This window comes from Sciurus vulgaris, assembly GCF_902686455.1.
Source record: "Sciurus vulgaris genome assembly, chromosome: X".
Classification (NCBI taxonomy): domain Eukaryota; kingdom Metazoa; phylum Chordata; class Mammalia; order Rodentia; family Sciuridae; genus Sciurus; species Sciurus vulgaris.
Window position 1 is genome coordinate 95,449,904 of NC_136471.1, and position 17,377 is coordinate 95,467,280.

General features: G+C 38.8%; 1 long non-coding RNA gene across 2 annotated transcripts in view; it reads left to right on the forward strand.

The window, feature by feature from the left end:
- LOC306651374 overlaps nucleotides 1-16,315 on the forward strand; it is a 45,210-nt gene extending 28,895 nt beyond the window's left edge. Inside the window, exon 4 of one of the 2 annotated variants that reach the window (XR_013761138.1) lies at nucleotides 15,984-16,315. This is a non-coding gene — a long non-coding RNA (uncharacterized lncRNA). Of the gene's footprint in view, nucleotides 1-9,943; nucleotides 10,079-15,983 lie in introns of those variants that run through there. The other variant, XR_013761139.1, reaches the window with a different exon arrangement.
- Nucleotides 16,316-17,377: the final 1,062 nt, after the last annotated feature.

A 17,377-nucleotide genomic window follows, 5' to 3' on the forward strand; every position in this document is an offset into this window, starting at 1 on the left:
CTGGAGGATACCAAGGAAACCTAAAATAGAGATAGCTCCCTACTCAGGTCTGTCTACTAACTCAATTTACATATGCATGTCACCTGGCTTTTGTTTCTATAAGGTATAACAGCTTGTATAAAGTATAACAGACCTAACTGTGATATATATATATATATATATATATATATATATATAAATACACACACACACACACACACACACACACACACAATGGAATATTACTCAGCCATAGGATACTGGAACAAAAGAATGGATATTAGCACACACAAAAAAACCAATAAAAGTTAAATAAGGTCTGAAGCTTTGTTGGCATTGTACCTGTTAACTCCATAGCTCTGATTGTTTTACTACAGATACTCAAGGTGATACCATTAAGAGAAGATAGATGGGCGGGCAGTAAATCTCTGTACTATTTTTATAACTTCCTGTAAATCTAAAATTAGCTCAAAATAAAAAGTTCAATAATGACAGCAAAAAAAAAAAAAACTTCTTTAACAGTATCTTGAAGTGACCTATTCATTATTTGTTAATTTTAAAAGCTATGCTTTTCTAACAAGCCTTAAAGGGCTTGGGATGTAGCTCAGTTGGTAGAGCACTTATCTAGCATGCCCAAAATCCTGGGTTCATTCCCCATAACTGCCAAATTTTTTTAAAGCCATCTTTGCCAAAGTGTGTTTAGAAGAATAAACACTTTCCCCAGTTCTCCACATGCAGAGCACCATCAACAAACCTATCCCTTTCCCAGACCCAGGGTAAATATTTATTTAGTGTGTTCTTGCATACTTAAATTGGAACTTTTTTTTTTTGTACTGGGGATTGAACCCAGGGAGACTTAACCACTGAGCCACATCCCCATCCCTTTTTAAATTTTTTTTTTATTTTGAAATAGGGTCTCACCAGTTGCTTAGGGCTTCGCTAAATTGCTGAGGCTGGCTTTGCACTTGAGATCTTCCTGCCTCAGCCTCCTGAGCCACTGAGATTACAGGCATGCACCACCATGCCTGTCTTGAATTGGAACTTTCAGGATCAGTTTTCCTGTTGGTCTTCTACCTGGTTTGTAGAATGAAATTATTTGATGTGTAATGGACTGGCATTTGTAGTGACTATTTATTTGATCAACTGTCATCAGTAGCTGAACATTTAAGGTCTTCTTAGTCCACTCTTCCTTCAGTTTAGAAAGCCAAAATAAATTTGACTTTAAACTGGATCTTTGCCCAAAATGAGAGATCTGCCTAGCTTTAATATGGGGCTAGGGCTGGGTGGCTTTTTTTTTTTTTTTCAGTACTGGGGATGAACCCTGGGCCTTGTGCATGCAAGGCAAGCACTCTACTGACTGAGCTATCCCCCCAGATCCCCTCATAACTTCTTGAGTCCTTTTTCAGACATCTGTTGAACTTCTGTGGCATACCAGATGCTTTATATACGTTGTCTCATTTAACCCCAAGACAAATTCAGAAGTACCTGCTTTTATGCTCATTTCAATGGTGAGTAATCCAAGATTGAATTTAGGTGACTTTATTGTTCAGGGTCACACAGCCTGCACAAACAAAGCTGAGCTGTATCCTCAGAAATCTGGACCCCGACCTCTCCTCTTCTCTCATCCCATTCATCTATCAAAGTCTTCTTTATAGGAAGGGGAAGTGGGGAGGGGAGCATAAGGGAGAGCAGTGAGGAATGGATATGATCAGAGCATGTTATATGCATATGCCACAATAAATCCCATTATTCTGTATAATTAATATTCACTAATAAATAAAAAATAAAATAGACAAATATTTTTAAAAACTCCTTTTTTATCCTTCAGATCTTAGCTGAGACCTCAATTTCCCCAGGACTCCTTCCCCAGTGCTCAAATTCAGATTCTGTGCTTCTGTTGTCTGCTCCCACATTTCCCTGGACTGAGCACAGCAATGTTTACTACAAGCCCACACATCACTTCTCTGTAATTCCTAAGTGACCAACGGACTTTCTGGCCATATTTCACAGTTTGAGGCATGTAGTAAGTGGTCCAGAATTAGTTGTTGGAGCCAGGCATGGTAGTGCATGCCTATAATCCCAGTGGCTCGGGAGGCTGAGGCAGGAAGATCGTGAGTTCAAAACCAGCCTCAGCAAATTAGGAAGGCCCTAAGCAACTTAGCAAGACTTTGTTTCAAAATTAAAGAAGAAGGGAGGGGGGCAAGTATGGAGGAAGGAAGTACTGTATAGAGGGTAAAGAGGGGTGGGAGAGGTGGGGGGAAGGGGAAAAATAAGAGAATGAATCAAACAACATTACTCTATGTAAATTTATGATTACACAAATGGTATGCCTTTACGCCATGTACAAACAGAGAAACAACATGTATCCCATTTGTTTACAATAAAAAAAAAACAAACAAACAAAAAAAAAATTAAAGAAGAATGAGCTGGGGATGTGGCTCAGTAGTTAAGTACCCCTGGGCTCAATCCCTGATCCAAAAAAAAAAAAAAAAAAGCTGTTGGATGAGTGAATAAATGAATGTGTGAATGTGTCTTGGGGTGTGGCTCAATGAGGCACAGTAATTGCCTCACATGTGCAAGGCCCTGCATTTTGCTCCCAACACCCCCACATAAATGTGTGAATGATGCACTCTGAAAGTTCCCCAATAGTCTCCTTTGCCCGTTTTCATAGATCCAGGCCCATTCTTAGCCCCCTGGGGAGGGGGACAGGATACTAAAATGGGTACAGTGATAAAGAAACAATGCAGAAAACAAGTGATGGCTATGCAACGTGCCCTGGGCTGGAGGAGAGATGGGCCATGCTTTAGCAATCAGGAGAGGGCTATGCTATAGTCTGAATGTGTCCCCTCCAAAAGCCAAATGCTCAAATCCAATCCTCACTGTGATATTAGGAGGTGGATCTATTGAGGTGTGAATACATCATGAGCAGACCTCCTAAATGCGATTAGTACTCTCATCAAAGAGAACCCAGAGAGCTACTTGCTCCTTCAGCCATGTGAGGACACAAGGGAAAGGTGCCATCTATAAACCAATAAGCAGCCTTCACTAGATAACAGTATTTGCCAGTATCTGCCAGTACCTGGATCTTGGACTTTCCCTCCTCCATATGTGAAAATCATACTTCTGTTGTTTATAAGCCACCCCATCTGTGGTATTCTTATGGCAGCCCTAACAGGCAGGATGGAGAGAATGCCGGGGGAGGAAAATCCACTGGAAAAGAGGCAAATTCAAAAAGTTTGTTTTTGTGGTGCTGGGGATCGAAATCATGGCCTCACACATGCCAGGCAAGTGCTCTACCAGTAGCAAATAAAGTTTGGTTAGTTTAAATTAGTTTCTCAATTCCAATTTGAGAACAATCACGTGAATACAGATCTTGAACTGAAGAGTCTGGCCTGACACCTTGGATGTCAATGTTGATGAACAGGCCACATATAAACACATCCACCTGAAAGTGACAAAACATTTACAAGTGGTTATTACTACAAAGGATTGATCAAATGCCAGTAATCTAGAACACCTGGACACCATCTGTCCCCTTCTCCTGCTCTCACATCCCTCCCAGACCTGGTTCCTCCAGGGAGCCTCCCTCAATCACACATTGCATTTTCTAGGGACTCCAGTCTCAATCTCCACTAAACCAGAGTCTTCAATGGAAGGTACAGGTATGAGCTCCTCAAGGAGACAGGGAGCAGCCAGAGGACAGGAATAGTGACTTATATTTCTGTGCTTCCTCCATGGTGCCTGGGTCAGACCAGACCATAAAATGGCAAAGAGTATATAATATGTGTGTGATAATGTATTGCTTCCTTATAAATGTTTGTCGTGCTCTATTTTTCTTTTTGTGGAGGGTGGAGTACTGGGGATTGAACCCAGGGGTACTCTACCATTAAGCTATACCCGCGGCTCTTTTTTATTTTGGGGATAGGGCCTCCCTAACTTGCCAAGGCTGGTCTTGAACTTTCAATCCTGCCTCAGCCTCCTGTAATCCTGAACTGGGATTACAGGCATGTGCCACAATGTTCAGCTATTCCAGAACCTTAATGCAGAGATTTATGGTTTAATAGTTTAGGATTTTACTTCTGCAGGTACCAGCAGTTTGCATTTTTCCATGGCACATTTTAACTTTGGCCTGAGCCCAAAAAGCTCTGCTTTTTGTCCCCATTCTTGGACACTGCTCTCTGGCAGCCTGACAGCCATCTAGATGAGCCAGGGGGTGGATATTTAGAAAGAGTAGAATTGGAAACTTCTTTTGGCAGTGCTGGGGATTGAACCCAGGGCCTTTGAACTTGGTAGGCAAGTGGTCTGACACTGAACTATATCACCGGCACGAGAACATTTTTTTGAAGGATATATTTTTTTACAAATTTTAATGGGCATATAAAATTGTACATGTTTATACAGTATAGTATATATATTATACAATGTGTAATGATGGAATCAGGGTAATTAGCATTTCTATCTCCTTAAATATTTTATTGTTTCTTTGTGTTGGGAACCTTCAAATGCTGCTCTTCTAGGTTTTTTTTTTTTTTTAAATAAAACATATATAATAAGTTATAAACTGTGGTCACTTTACTGTGCTGTAAAACACTAAATCTTCCTCCTCTTATCTGTGTTTTTTTGTTTGTTTGTTTTGTTTTGTTTTTTGGTACCAGGGATTGAACCCAGGAGTGCTTAACCCCTGAGCCACATCCCCAGTCCTTTTTATATTTTATTTAGAGACAGGGTCTCCCTAAGTTGCTTAGGTCCTCACTCAGTTGCTGAGGGCCTTGCTAAGTTGCTGAGGCTGATTTTGAACTTGAGATCCTCCTGCCCCGCTCCCAAACTGCCGATTACAAGCATGCGCCACCTCACCAGGCCTATCTGTGTTTTTATACCTGTTATTTACTTCCCTTTTATTCCCCTTCTTCCTACCCTTCCCAGCCTCCAGTGACCTCTATTCTACTCTCTTCTCCTATGAGATCAACTTTCTTAATTCCCACAAATTAGTGAGAACTTGTGACGTTTCTTTCTGTGCCTGGCTTATTTCACTCAACATAATGTCCTCCAGGTCCATCCATGTTGCTGTAAAGGACAATATTTTGTTGTTTTTTAAAGCTCAGTAGTATCCTGTGATGTACATAGACCATACTTTCTTTATCCATTCATCAGTTGGTGGACTTCTTTTTTTTTTGAACCCAGGGCCTCCTGCTTGCAAGGCAAGCACTCTACCAACTGAGCTATATCCCCAGCCCTGGACTTCTTGTTTGATTCCATATCTTGGCTACTGTGAATAGTGCTGCAGTAACCATGGGTTGCAGGTGTCTCTTTGACATATTCATTTCATATCCTTTGGACATGAAAATATCCAAATTGAAATAACTGGACCATATGGCAGATATATTTTATTTATTTATTTATTTTTGGTGCTGGAGATTGAACCCAGGACCTTGTGCATGCTAGGCTACACCCCCACCTATTTTTAATTTTTTTGAGGAAACTCCATGCTGTTTTCCATAATGGCTACACTAATTTACATTTCTACTCATAGTGTATAAGAGTTATCTTTACTCCCCTAAAATTAGAACTTTGACTAAAGATTTCTATTTCAGGAATTTAGAAAGGTATGGATCCTAATTCTATAGGTTCTTTCTGGAATACTTAAATGAAAAATAATAGCCTCAGAGCTGTGGATGTAGGTTGGGCTAGAGTGCACAACTAGCATGCATGAAGCCCTGGGTTTGATACCAAGTACTACACCAGCCTTGGCAAAAGCGAGGTGCTCAGCAACTCAGTGAGACCCTGTCTCTAAATAAAATACAAAATAGGGCTGGGGATGTGGCTTAGTGGTCAAGTGTCCCTGAGTTCAATCCCCAGTACCCACCCCCCCAAAAGAAGACGATGTTATGAAAAATACTGGCCTATATTTCAATTTTATTTTTCCTCCTATGTCTTTTTTACAACTTTGCTAATGAGAGTAAGCAATATTGTGCTTTTTTTCACATTTTTAATTGGTACATGACAGTTGCACATAATGATGGGATTTGTTGCTACATATCCATACATGCACATAATATAACAATGTAATTTGACCAACACCCCCAGCACTCTCCCCTCCCTCCCCATTTCACACCCCTTGGTCCCTTTCCTCTAATGATCTCCCTTTGATTACATGAGATCTGCCCCTACCTTTCTTTTCCTTTTTCCTCTCTAGCTTCCACATATGAGAGAAAACATATGTCCCTTGACCTTTTGAGTTTGACTTATTCGCTTAATACGATGGTCTCTATTTTCATACATTTTCCTGCAAATGCCATAATTTTATTTTTCTTTATGGCTAAGTAAACCACCATTGTGTATATATACCACATTTTCTTTATCCATTTATCCATTGATGAACACCTTGGCTGGTGAATTGTGCTGCTAAAAACATGGGTATGCATGTATCATTGTAGTAAGATGACTTTAATATTTTAGGATAAATACCAAGGTGTAGTATAGCTGGGTCACATGATGGTTCCATAGTCTTTTGAGGTACTTCCATACTAATTTCCACTAATTTTGTACTAATTTAAAATCCAACTAATAGTATAACAGTGTACCTTTTCCCAACGTCATCTCCATCATTTAGTATTACTTATATTTTTAATGACTGCCATTCTGACTGGTGTGAGAAGAAATCTCAGTGTAGTTTGATGTGCCTTTCCCTGATTGCCAATGATGTTGCCTTTGTTTGTTATTTCCATAATCCCAGAGGGCTGGGGACTCGAACCCAGGCCTCCAGCATGAGAGGCGGGCACTCTACGAGATGGGCTATATGGCCCACCCGATTGCCAATGATGTTGAACATTTTTTCGTATATTTGTTGGCCATTTGCATTTCTTCTTTTCAGAAGTGTCTGTTTACTTCATTTGCCCAGTTATTAATTGGGTTGTTTGATTTTTGGTTTAAAGGTTTTTGAGTTCTGCATGTATTCTAGACATTACTCCTCTATCAGAAAAGTAGCTAGTGAAGATTTCCTCTCATTCTGTAGGATCTCTCTTCACATTCTAATTCCTTCCTCTGCTGTGAAGAAGATTTTTAATCTGATGTCATCCCATTTATTAACTCTTGGCATTATTTCTTGAGCTTTAGGGGTCCTATTGAGTTGCATAGTTTTTGGTCTAATTCCTAGGTCTTTGATCCACTTTGAGTTGATTTTTTGCAGGGTGAGGGATAAGAGTCTAGTTTCAGTCTTCTACATGTGGACAACCAGTTTTCCAAGCACCATTTGTTAAATAGGCTGTCTTTTCTCCAGTATATGTTTTTGATAACTTTGTCAAAGATCAGATGACTGTACATGTGTGGGTTTGTCTGTGTCTTCTATTCTATACCACTGGTCTTTGTGTCTGTTTTTATGCCAGTGCCATGCAGTTTTGGTTACTATAGCTTTGTAGTATAATTTGAAGTCAGATATTGTGATGCCTCCAATGTTGCTTCTTTGCCTGAGAATTGCTTTGGCTATTCTGGGTCTTTTTTCCTTCCAAATGGATTAGAGACCTGTTACATGAATGATGTCATTGGTATTTTGATGGGGTATGCTTTTTAATTAGAAAAAATAAAAGCCCTTTGGCACATGACTCTAACATTGTTACTCAAAAACCAAATTACAAGGAAAAGGGAGAAAATTCCCTTTTCATCAGTGTAGTAAAATTCTTAGTGTATATGTAGATTGACATATATTTACTGTCCAATTTTTCTAAAATGCCCAGGTTAGAGCCAGGTGCAGTGGTACATATCTGTAATCCCAGCAGCTTGGGAGGCTGAGACAGGAGGATCATGAGTTACATTAAAAATATAAAAAAATTAATGTCAGACAATATAAGATTTAGAAGATAACCTAAGACTAATTGTTTTTGTATCTATTTTTGTCATTGACAGGGATTTATTTTCCATTTGAAAGGTTTGAGTGAGTCTATGCATAAACATATGATGTGCAAATGCACATTTCATGAGCAGGCACAAAATTATAGGGAGATTTAGTACAGGAAGAAACAAGACTTGAGCCATGTATCTGTGAGTATCTGGTAAGATAGATGTTCCCACATTATCCTGCCCTCTTGGGTGTGGGTCACTGCTCTTCCAAAAGGGTTTCAGATGAGATCCACTCATTTACATACCAACTACAAAGATACTTGGAATATCTTTTTTTCTGAGTTACAAAAATATATATTGTTTTTCAGAACAATTTTCTTCTTTTTTGTTGGTTCTTTTAGTTATACATAACATTATATTGACATCATTATAAAAGCATTGGATATAATTTGCTATAGTTCAGTCTCCAGTATTTCTTCTTTCCCTTCCCCCTTCTTCCCCCTATTCCCCTCCCTATACTCTACTAATATTTCTACTAGTTATAGTTTTTTAAAATTAGTATGTGGATGTACATGATGATGAGATTCACTGTGGTATATTCATATATGTATAAAAGCAAGTTAGGTCAGATTCATTCGACTATTCTCTTATCCGGTCCCTCCTCCCCCAACTCAATCCCCTTGCTGTACTCCACTGATCTTTCTTCTATTTTGATGCATTTCCCCCCAACACACACACACACACACACACACACACACACACACTTTTCTTTTGTCCCCTTATTTTAGGGCTAGCTTCCACATATCAGAGAAATCACTTCATCTTTGCCTTTCTGGGTCTGGTTTATTTTTCTTAGCATGATATTCTCCAGTTCCATCCATTTACCAGCAAACGACAAAATTTCATTCTTCTTTATGGCTGAGGAATACTTCGTGGTGTAAGTTTACCACATTTTTTCAGCACGATTTGATGTTCAGTAGCAGGTCATCATTTACAGCATCCAGGCCTAATTCACCATTCCCAGTACCAGGGTTAAGCATATGTAACAAAAATTAGTCTGTGCAATATTGGCTTTGAAAAAGGGAGATGTTCATTTGAGAAATAGTATTTTCAAGTGCATTATAAATACTGTCACACAGTGAACTATGTGAAATCTTCATGTCAAAGCAAAGTTTTAATGGTAGGGAATTTTGTTTTCTAGAATTAGTAGCACTGCCATTGGAACAAGCATCAGATTTACAAGAATAGAAGTCATAAAAATGAAGACCTATTGTGTGTCGTGCCTTTATAGAATTTACTAACAGTCCTAAAAGCTCATGTGTAAGGAATGTATTGTTAGCTTGACTTTGCAAATGAGAAAACTGAGCCTTGGAGATGGAATAACATGCCCAGAGTGAAAGATTTAACATCAAGTTTGTCTGCAAAGCCGAAGCTCCACCCCATCTTTCCAAGTGATAAATGGAGTAGTCACAGAATTCTTTCTATTAGTTCTCTTTCCTATGTATTACTCCAGAACTAAGCAGCTTTAAACAACTCACATTTATTATATCTCACTTTCTGTAATTCAGGTTAACTGAGTCCTCTGGCTCTGGGTCTCACACAAGGTGGCCATGAAGGTGCCAGCTGGGGCTTTGGTCTCATCTGAAGACTTGACACTTAAAATATCCAGATCCAAGCCAGCTCACAGAATTGCTGGACCAAGGGTCTCTGTTCCTTGTCACAGGGGCCTCCCCTTGGGGCATTTGACTACGTGGCAGCTGGTTTCATCAGAGGAAGCCAAGAGGGCCAGAAAGAGTGGCAGCAATAGGGAGAGAGAATGTCACAACTCAGTGTTTTGGAACCTAACCATAGAATTGACATCCTGCCATTTTTGCCACATTCTGTTTATTAGAAGCTAGTAACTAGGTTCAGCCTACATTCAAGAGGAGGGTATTCCACAGGGGTGTGGATGTCAGAAGGTGTGGTCACTGGGAGCCATGATGGAAGCTACCAACCACAGTCTTCTTCTTGACTCTACTGTTAAATAATTTAATTTATTGTGGATTTTTTTGGCAGTACTGGGGATTGAACCCAGGGTTGCTCTACCACTGAGTTACATCCTCAGCCCTTTTTAATTTTGCTTTTGACACAGGGTCTCATTAAGTTGCTAAGGCTGGCCTCGAACATGGGATCTTCCTGTCTCACCCTCCCAAGAAGTTGGAATTACAGATGTGTGCCACCATACCCAGCCTTCATTGTGATTTATTTTTATGAAAGAATAAGAAGATAATAGAAACACTGATCAACTTTGGACCTAATACATTATTAAAATTTTAATATATATTTTAGTTGTTGATGGACCTTTTCTTAAATTTATTTTATATATGGTGCTGAGAATCAAACCCAGTGTCTCATGCATGCTAGGCAAGTGCTCTACCACTGAGCTACAACCCCAGCCCACATTATTAAATTTTATAGTTTAGAAAATATCTTTTAAAATTAAGTGGAAACCATTGAAAGAAGAGAAATAACAGCTATAACTTCTGAACCAGTGAGGAAAAATTTAATTGTGTAATGGAAAATTTTAAAAACTTTATTACTCCAACATATAATAGGAAAAAAAGAGGAGGAAAGGATGTAAGCAGCAAACATAAGATGGTAGAAATAAATCAAATACTATTTGTTTGAAATAAATGTAAACAATGATGTGCCTACTAAACATAGAGGTCACTGGATTGGGATGTTTGCTGTTATAAATTCAGTTATAGATTGGTGACAAGAAGATACCTAGAACAAAACCACAAAGAAATGTTAAAATGGAGAGATAGGAGTAAATAGAGAGAGTTGGACCACATCAACTCCTTTTTTCTTTTCTTTTTTGGTACTATGAATTGAACCCAGGGGCAATCTATCTCTGAGCTACATCCCTAGCCCTGCCCTTTTTATTTATTTTTAAATTTTAAGATGAGGGTCTCATTAAGTTGCCCAAGTTGGTCTTGAACTTGTGACCTTCCTGCCTCAGTTTCCCAAGTGACTGGCATTATAGTTGTACACCATCATGCCTGACTGCTAAACTTCTTTTAAAAATTTGAAAATAGGGCTGGGGAAATAGCTCAGATGGTAGAGTGCTTGCCTGGCAAGCACAAAGCCCTGAGTTCGATCCCCAGTACCACAAAAAAAAAAAAAAAAAAAAAAAAAAAATGTCTGTCACAGTGACACACACATGCAGTCCTAGCTACTTGGGAGGCTGAGGCAGGAGAATTGTTTGAGCCCAGTGGTTTGAAGCCATTTCAAAAAAAATTTTTGAAAAGATGTCAAGAGAATGTAAAGACAAGTCACAAACTGGAGAAAATATTTGCAAATGATATATTTAATAAAGGACTGTTATCCAAAATTGCCAAGAACTCTTAAAACTCAACAATAAGAAAACAAATAATCCAATTTAAAATGGACAATACAATAACAGTGTGATGGCCAATGCCTGTAATTCCAGTGACTCAGGAGACTGAGGCAGGAGGATCTCAAATCCAAGGTCAGCCTCTTCAACTTAATGAGACCCTGTCTCAAAATTAAAAATGAAAAGGACTGAAGACATAACTTAGTGGTAGAGCACCCCTGAGTTCAAACTCCAATACCAAAAACTTTTTAAAAAATGAAGGTATTAAATTAAATTTAAAAATGGGCAAAAGACATGAGTAGACAACTCACCAAAGAGGAAGTACAGATGGAAAGTAAGCATAAAAAGATGCTCAGCTGGATGTGGTGTTACATTCCTGTAGTCCCAGGTACTTTGGAGGCTGAGGCAGAAGAATCTGTGTAGGGAGAACCTGGCTCAAAACATAAATAAAAAAAAAAGAAAAAAAGAATAGATACTTAGCATCATGTATCATTAGGAAATTGCAATTTAAAACAACAAGATACCATCAAATACCTATTAGAATGGCAAAAATACAAAACACTAGCAACACTAAATGCTGACACAGATGTGGAACAATAGGAACTCTCATTCATTGCTATTGGAGTATAAAATGGTTCAGTCACTTTGGAATAGTTTTGTTGTTTCTTACAAAACTAGGCAAAGTTTTACCATACCATATAACAATTGTTCTCCTCGATATTTACCCAAATGACTTGAAAACTTATGTCTACATAAAACCACACATGGATGTCTATAGCAGCTTTATTCAGAGTTGTCAAAACTTGAGAGCAACCAAGAGGTCCTTCAGTAGAGGATTCAATACATAAACTGCATTACATCCAGATAATGGGATATTATTCTGCACTAAAAAGAAATGAGCTATCAAGCTATGTAAAGATTTGGAGGAAGCCAGACACAGTGGCACATGCCTGTAAACCCAGTAGCTTGGGATGCTCAGGCAGGAGGATTGAGAGTTCAAAGCCAGCCTCAGAAACTTAGTGAGGCCCTAAGCAGCTCAGTCAGACCCTATTTCTAAATAAAATACATATTTTTAAAAGGGCTAGGGATGTGGCTCAGAGGTTAAGTGCCCCTGGGTTCAATCCCTGGAACCAAAAAAATAAAAAAACCAAACAACAACAAAAAAGACTTGGAGGAGACTTAAATGCTTATAACTAAGTGAAAGAAGCCAGTCTAAAAAAGGCAACATACTGTATAATTCCAACTATATGATATTCCAGAAAATGAAAAATTATGGTGACAGTAAAAAGATCAGTAGTTACCAGGACTCAGGAGAGTGGAATGGATAAACAGGCAGAGCACAGAGGATTTTTAGGGCCGTTAAAACAGTCTATGAGATGGTGGCGCTGAGCGGCGGCAGCAGCACGGAACAGGGCCAGGCTCTGTTCAACTGGGACATGGAGTTGGAGGCTGGCGCTGCGGCCTCCTCGACTGCGGATCTGGCCATCCCCGAGGAGATATTGATCACAAATATCTAAAAATGAGATCAGATGTTGAGAGTGGCCAATCTTCTGGAAGTCATCTGATGAAGTCCAGTCACCGACAGGTGTTTGTCTCAGAAATCATAGATGGATCTCAATACAGAATTAGAGAGTTTTAGAAGTTGAGGAAGAGATGAAATTTTAAGAATAAATACTCAATTTATCAGTTTTGCTCGCAGGCAGAAATTGGGCTTGGGAAATCAAATTAGAAAAACTTGGAAAGTTTCACTCTTAAAGGATTTAAAACATGCAAACATAGTAACCTTACAAGACATCATTTACATCATTTACACACATAAATCTTTGACTCTGGTCCTTGAGTATCTGATGTTTCTATACCAAATTCTACATGGGTTAACTTATTGCCACGGAAGAATGGTGTCCCATCAAGACTTGAAACCACAGAACCTTCTCATTAATAAAAAAGGGAAATCTGATCCTGGGCCAACATGTTGAAGATTTGGACCTACATTTTCTTCTATAAGTCTGATTCTGAGGTCCTTGATCCATTTTGAGTTCAGTTTTGTGCAGGGTGAGAGATAGGGGTTTAGTTTCATTCTGCTGCATATGGATTTCCAGTTTTCCCAGCACCATTTGTTGAAGAGGCTATCTTTTCTCCATTGCATATTTTTGGCACCTTTGTCTAGTATGAGAAAAGTGTATTTATTTGGGTTTGTGTCCATGTCTTCTATTCTGTACCATTGATCTACCTGTCTGTTTTGGTACCAATACCATGCCGTTTTTGTTACTATTGCTTTGTAATAGAGTTGAAGATCTGGTATTGCAATTCCCCCTGCTTCACTCTTCCTGCTAATGATTGCTTCAGCTATTCTGGGTTTCTTATTCTTCCAGATGAATTTCATGATTGCTTGCTCTATTTCTGTAAGGTACGTCATTGGGATTTTAATTGGAATTGCATTGAATCTATATAGCACTTTTGGTAGTATGGCCATAGACTTCCTTAACAGGACTCCCATAGCACAAGAAATAAAAGCAAGAATCAATAACTGGGATAGAGTCAAACTAAAAAGCTTTCTCTCAGCAAAGGAAACTATCAGCAATGTGAAGAGAGAGCCTACAGAGTGGGAGAAAATCTTTGCCACCCATACTTCAGATAGAGCACTAATCTCCAGAATCTATAAAGAACACAAAAAACTCTACACCAAGAATACAAATAATCCAATCAACAAATGGGCTAAGGAAATGAACAGACATTTAACAGAAGAAGATCTACAAGCAATCAACAGATATATGAAAAAATGTTCAACTTCTCTAGTAATAAGAGAAATGCAAATCAAAACTACCCTAAGATTCCATCTCACCCCAATTAGAATGGTGATTATCAAGAATACAAGCAACAGTAGGTGTTGGCGAGGATGTGGGGAAAAAGGTACACTCATACATTGCTGGTGGGGCTGTTCATAGCTGCTCAATTCACAATAGCCAGATTGTGGAACCAACCTAGATGTCCTTCAATTGATGAGTGGATAAAGAAACTGTGGTATATTTATACAATGGGATATTACTCAGCCATAAAGAAGAATAAAATTATGGCATTTGCAGGCAAGTGGATGAAATTGGAGAATATCATGCTAAGTGAGATAAGCCAATCTCAAAAAAAAAAAAGAATGATCTTGCTGATAAGTAGATGATGACAAATAATAGGGTAGTAGGGGGCAAGAATGGAGGAAGGAGTGACTGTATAGAGGGAAAAGAGGTGTGGGAGGGGTGGGGGGAAGGGAAAAAACAACAGACTGAATCAGAAACTATTACCCTTGGTAAATGTATGATTACACAAATGGTATGCCTTTACTCCAGGTATGAACAGAGAAACAAGATGTATCCCATTTGTTTACAATAAAAATAAATTTAAAAAATAAATAAATAAAATTAAAAAGGGAAATTAAAGATAAAAAAAAGGAAAAAACAAACAGTCTATGAGGGGCTGGGGATAAAGCTCAGTTGGTAGAGTGCTTGCTTCCCAAGCACAAGGCCCTGGGTTCAATCCCCAGCACTGGGGGGAAAAAAAAACAAAAAAACAGTCTACACATGCTGGGTGTGGTGGCTCACACTTGCAATTCCAGAGACTCAAGAGGCTGAGGCAGAAGGATCACGAGTTCAAAGCCAGCCTCAGCAAAAGAGAGGTACTAAGCGACTCAGTGAGACCCTGTCTCTAAACAAAATACAAAATAGAGCTGGGGATGTGACTTAGTGGTCGAGTGTTCCTTAGTTCAATCACTGGCACCAATAAAAAAAAAAGCCTGCACACTACTGTAAAGGTGAATACTTATCATTATACATACTTGTTCAAATCCACAGAAAATACATACAATACCAAGGGGCAGGGGATGTGGCTTAATGGTAAAGCATTTGCCTGGCATGCATGAGGCCCTGATTTCGATCCTCAACACTGCAAAAAAAAAAAAAAAAAAAGTAAAACCTATTGCAAATTTTGGACTTTGGGTGATAATGATGTGTCCATGTAGGCTCATCAAGTATAACAAATGTACTACTCTTGTGGAGGATATTGAAAATGGGGAAGACTGTATGTGGGGGGAGCATAGGGTGTTTGGGGAATCCCTGCATTTCTGTTTAATTTTGCTGTGAAACTGAAAACATAAAGTCCGTTTTTAGACAGAAATAAAGTCTATTTTAAAAAGAATTTAAAACAACGATTCCATAGTCACTGTAGGCATATTAGCATTTTGAGATTATAATTAAGACCGAATATAAACAAGGTTATGGTCATGATCAGTGTAAACTATAAGTTTTGTAGCAAGTCCCTCCAAAAAAAAATCTGTGAATTGTATATTCGTGAGCATTAGCGAAGGTGAATAAAAATACGATAAAATAATGGTCTGCCTGTCTTTTCCAAAAGTGGGCTAGTTAATGGGTAAAATGCATGTCCCTCCTCTTTTGTCTCCTTCATCCATTTCCGACAGAGAAATCAATTCTTCAATTGTGTTTGATGGCATTTGTTTGACACCATTAATTCTTGTCCTGCAGTGTGTTTTCTCTTCCAGTTCTCAGCATGGGAAAAGTGGTAGAACAAAGAGAACTCCTGGCCCTTTTGGAATCTTCTTGGCCTTCTCTTAAATCCCTGGCTTTCTAATTAGGCACAGTTGGAGAAGACCTTTGCTGCCCCCTGCTGCTCCCCAGGGCTTGCCAATGTCCCGCGGTGCCTTTCAGTCTTCTTCTAAGGAAAGGAAACATGTGGGTCCCACTTTGCTGAGACTAAGCACTCCCTAATGAACCACCCTGTCCTTTCATTTCAGAGTGACCTCCTAAAAGTTGCCACTTGACAATGCCTAGGTGACATTTCCTCTGGAGGAAATGAATAACCAAACTCAAAATTTGAAATCCAGGGGTGGGGATGCAGATGGGACTGTGGGCCCACATACCTCACTGAAAATTTGTCCTTTCAATCAATTCCTTTACTAAGTAACTAACATATGATTAGAGTCTTCACAGTTGAAATAGAAATACATTGCAGGTCTTTAATCAGCCACTGAATTCTACTGCCTTTGCTTGGTTGTGGTTTTCCAATGATCCAAAGAGATTAGAAACTGTCTTTCAAAAAATATTTATTAAATACCTTGTTGCACACAGCGATTTTGGGGGCACTATGTAATGATATTGCAATAGGCCTGGCCTCTCCTCTCTAGAAATGTATCATGCAGGACATCAAATTGGTTGCAGGAAAATGGAGGGAACTAGAAATCATCATGCTAAGCAAAAAAAGCTAGACTCAGAAAGATAAGTATTGTATATTGTCTCTCATATGTGGAATCTGGCAAAATTAAAAAAAATAATAAAAACATGAAAATAGGCAGGATCCAGGCGTGGTGCTACATGCCTATAATCCCAGTGACTCAGAAGACTAAGGTAGATCACAAGTTCGAGGTCAACCTGGACAAACTTAGCAAGACCTTGTCTCAAGATAAAATTTTAAAAGGGACTAGAGATATATCTTAGTGGTAGAGTGCCCCTGGGTTCCATCCCCAGTGAGAGGGTGAAGAGAGTAGAAGGGAGTCTATTGGAGAAGACCAAGGGAATGGGAGACAGAGGAATAGAAGGTAGAGGAAGGTAATGGGAGGGTTGATATGATCCAAGTATGTTATATACATATCGGAAAATAGCACAATGAATTCCATTATTCTGTATAACTAATATGCAGCAATAAAAATAAGTTTTAAAAATACAAAAAAGTATATAGAAGTACAAGAAAAAGAGAAGAGTAGGATCTATATAGAGCCGAAAAGCTATTTCTCTTTAACATAGTCTAAACAGAGACACATATTGGAAACAGGTTTAAGAGATGATAGAAAGCAAGCCGAGCTTGGTGGTGCATGCCTGTAATCCCAGCAGTTTGGAAGGCTGAGGCAGGAGGACTGTGGGTTCAAAGCCAGTCTCAGCAACTTAGCAAGACTCTGTGTCAAAATAAAATATAAAAAAGGGCTGGGGGTGTGGCTCAGTGGTTAAGTACCCTTGGGTTCAATTCTTTTTCTATCAAAAAAAAAAAAAAAAAAAAGAAAGCGAAAAATAGGGCCACTAGAGAACAAAAATTGAACAGAAATAATTTAGATTACATTCTTTGTGTTTATTTATTTATTTTGAGGCAGGACCTAGCTGTTACCCAAGCTAGTCTCAAACTCTTGGGCTCAAGTGA